A 2,900-nucleotide genomic window follows, 5' to 3' on the forward strand; every position below is an offset into this window, starting at 1 on the left:
AGGAAAAATCGGTTAAAAAATTCCGGATTTGACAAATATAACCGAGGCAAACCACTCCTAGAATTTTTCGACAGTTCGTATTTTATTCCTGATTCTCTCATTCATAGAAAGAATATACTATGTTAACACTTACGATCATCCAGCCAGCCATTGTTAAAGTAGTTTACTCATGCAATATACGTTCTCCAAATAGTCTAAAATGATATCCGAATCTTACAGAAGTGTGCCTTTTTAATAAATGTACAGCAATGTCTGCAACATTTATATCACAGATAAATTACTGAATTTTGTAACAATAAAAATGTTCAGTAACTCTGTACAATAGGGACTCGTCAGTCCGGATTAGCGAACATCTAATGTAATATTTAAGTTATGATCTCCAAAAAATTTTTATCAGTTACTTACTTTAAATTTCATTAAATTTCTATCAATTACTTACTTTGAGGCTTGCAGTTATTTGCTTCTCTTTAAACTTTTGAGAACGTTTTCTTTGATCTTTCGAATTACTCTCGATAATTTCTTCAGTAGTTTAAATTACTTGTTTATCCTACACAAAATAATAAGAAAATTAATTTTTAATATTATGTAATTAATAATATATAGATAAAAAAATTTCAGTTTTCAATTTCTTGCTCCTTAAAATGTCTTCTTCCGTTCTTTCACTGTTTTTGTTATTATTTTTTATCGACATATTTAAAAGTTATCAACAATACGATGTGACCATAAAATTAAACTAAACAAGGAAATACGTTACCTCATTGTTATGATGGTTTTGTAAATTTAAATCAGTAAAATGTAAAAATCTTGATAAACATTCTATTCGTCATTTAAACCGCATCAATTCAGTGCTATAGCGGAGTACCAAAATAAGGTGTTCTGTTACGAATTTACTATACGAAGGTTAGGAATTACACATAAATGAAACATGAGCAAACTACCAGTAAATCACAAAAGTAAAACGCTAAACTATCTGGCATATCGAAATTAACTTTATCTTTGTCCTAAAAGATAACCTATACGACAAAAATGTTGTTACTTCTTGTGCTAGCACGATAGTTCTTAATGTTCCTTATTTTTTTAAATCTTCAATTAAATTTTCCTTTAAACCTAAAATGAAACTTAGCTTAACAGAGGGGGGAAAAGTCTACTTTCTTCATTCTTTTCAAAGTAAACATCTGTCCACTTCGAAAATAATCCCACATTCCAACTTTAAAGTTAATGTTTAGCATGGTCCTGGAGACAACTTTGATTTACCCGCGTACCTGTTACCTGACAACAATTAATCACATGACAATTTTTCTATGTCGAAGCTATAAAAGTTACTTCCATCTCCCCCTCAGAAGAAAGTCACTCATCAACCGTCGAAGCGCCAAGTAACCTATGATTCTCTTATAAATTTGTGCCGTTATTCTACCTTTGTGGACTTTTTGGATTACATTATTTTCCGCCAAGGATATCTAAATTTATAAAAAAAATATGGAACTAACTTTTGTGAACTCTCTCTCGGCCTCTTAGCTGCTTAGGGACTCAGTAAATTCCCCCGAATTTAATTATTGTATCGCTCGGATAAAAAATTAATAAATTGTTGTTTCTTTGTTAAATTTGTTTTTCTCGTTTACTCGTATATCGTCTATCACCTTACCGACGGCACTCCTTTTTTCTCCACTCGACCCGACGATCAAACCCCGTCACAGCAGGATAAATATAAGAAACATTTAAGCCATCTTGACCGTGAGCAGGTTTAACGACATGTCGTTAAAAACGGAAACATACAATTTCCCCGGCGGTTCACATATTAGTCTCTCTGATCCCTCACTAGCTACTCACCTTGTTATGAGAATGGCCAAAGTCACGATAAGTCCGAAAAAAAGAACATCTTAGTACCCATAGAAAGGAAATAGTAAAATTAAAAATTACTTGTAGTGTTGTAATTGAGGATCATGCACATCTCTAATGAGTAAGGATTGAAGCTTTAATGGTTTTCAGTGGTTTGCTGATGTTTCATATAAGCAGAAAAATTACATAAAAAAATAAAACAAAAGTGCATTTATTTTCTAATTTACTTTATATTTTAATTATAATTAATAAAAAATTTACAAAATATAATGCAACTAAACATTTATTTAGGAGAAAGTAGTTGAAGAAGAAACTACGTTTCAAACACCCAAAGCAATTATTCAATTAAACAAGATGCTGAACTTCCTGAAAGTGAGAAACACAAAAAGACGAATGGAATAAAGAAACGAGAATATTATGCTACAATTGTTTTAGGTAAATGGAATAATTAAGTAATAAATATATCTTTATAAATCAATTAAATTCATTAACGCCAGGATATCAGGAATCGCTTCTTCCTCAAGATCTGAAACAGCAAATCGAATCTGATAAAATGTTCGAAGTTATGAAAGCTGTAAATAAAATTATGTTCAAGATTGGTATGTTTAATAACAAAGAATGCATTGTAAATGATATCTGCAGCCTTAATTAATAATTTTGTCATGGTTTCATTTCAGTTTCCTACTTAACAGTTTTGGCATTCTTCATCGTAATTCCATTCTTGATGGTTTCATTCGGTATGTAAATTAATTGTAAGAGATTATAGAATTGTTTACACTGATTTCTGCGGTTGTTTCAGGTGTAACGTACTTAACAGAATGTCCAGCTCAGTATAACGTGCCAATATTTTTGATAATTGGGGATTTGGGAATTTTCATCGAGACCATATTTTGATAATTGGGGATTTGGGAATTTTCATCGAGACCATATAAGCATATTTTCATTTCTATAGAAGCGTGCAGCGGGTGTATAAGTAAAATATTTAATATTATAATTAAATTATAAGATATAGTCAGTAGAAATGCCATTATTTTTTCAAGCTGTCAGAAAAGTGCAGTCCTATC

General features: G+C 30.9%; 1 long non-coding RNA gene across 1 annotated transcript; it reads left to right on the forward strand.

Annotated features, from left to right (window-relative positions):
• The first annotated feature begins 2,338 nt into the window (after positions 1 to 2,338).
• On the forward strand, positions 2,339 to 2,697 carry LOC111633614. Its single transcript, XR_002758079.1, has 3 exons — positions 2,339 to 2,435; positions 2,514 to 2,573; positions 2,636 to 2,697. It is a non-coding gene; the product is annotated as an uncharacterized LOC111633614 (long non-coding RNA).
• The last annotated feature ends 203 nt before the right edge of the window (positions 2,698 to 2,900 follow it).

The sequence above is a fragment of the Centruroides sculpturatus genome, unplaced genomic scaffold (assembly GCF_000671375.1).
Source record: "Centruroides sculpturatus isolate CEXI.00-Female unplaced genomic scaffold, Cexi_2.0 scaffold779, whole genome shotgun sequence".
In the NCBI taxonomy this organism is placed as follows: Eukaryota; Metazoa; Arthropoda; class Arachnida; order Scorpiones; family Buthidae; genus Centruroides; species Centruroides sculpturatus.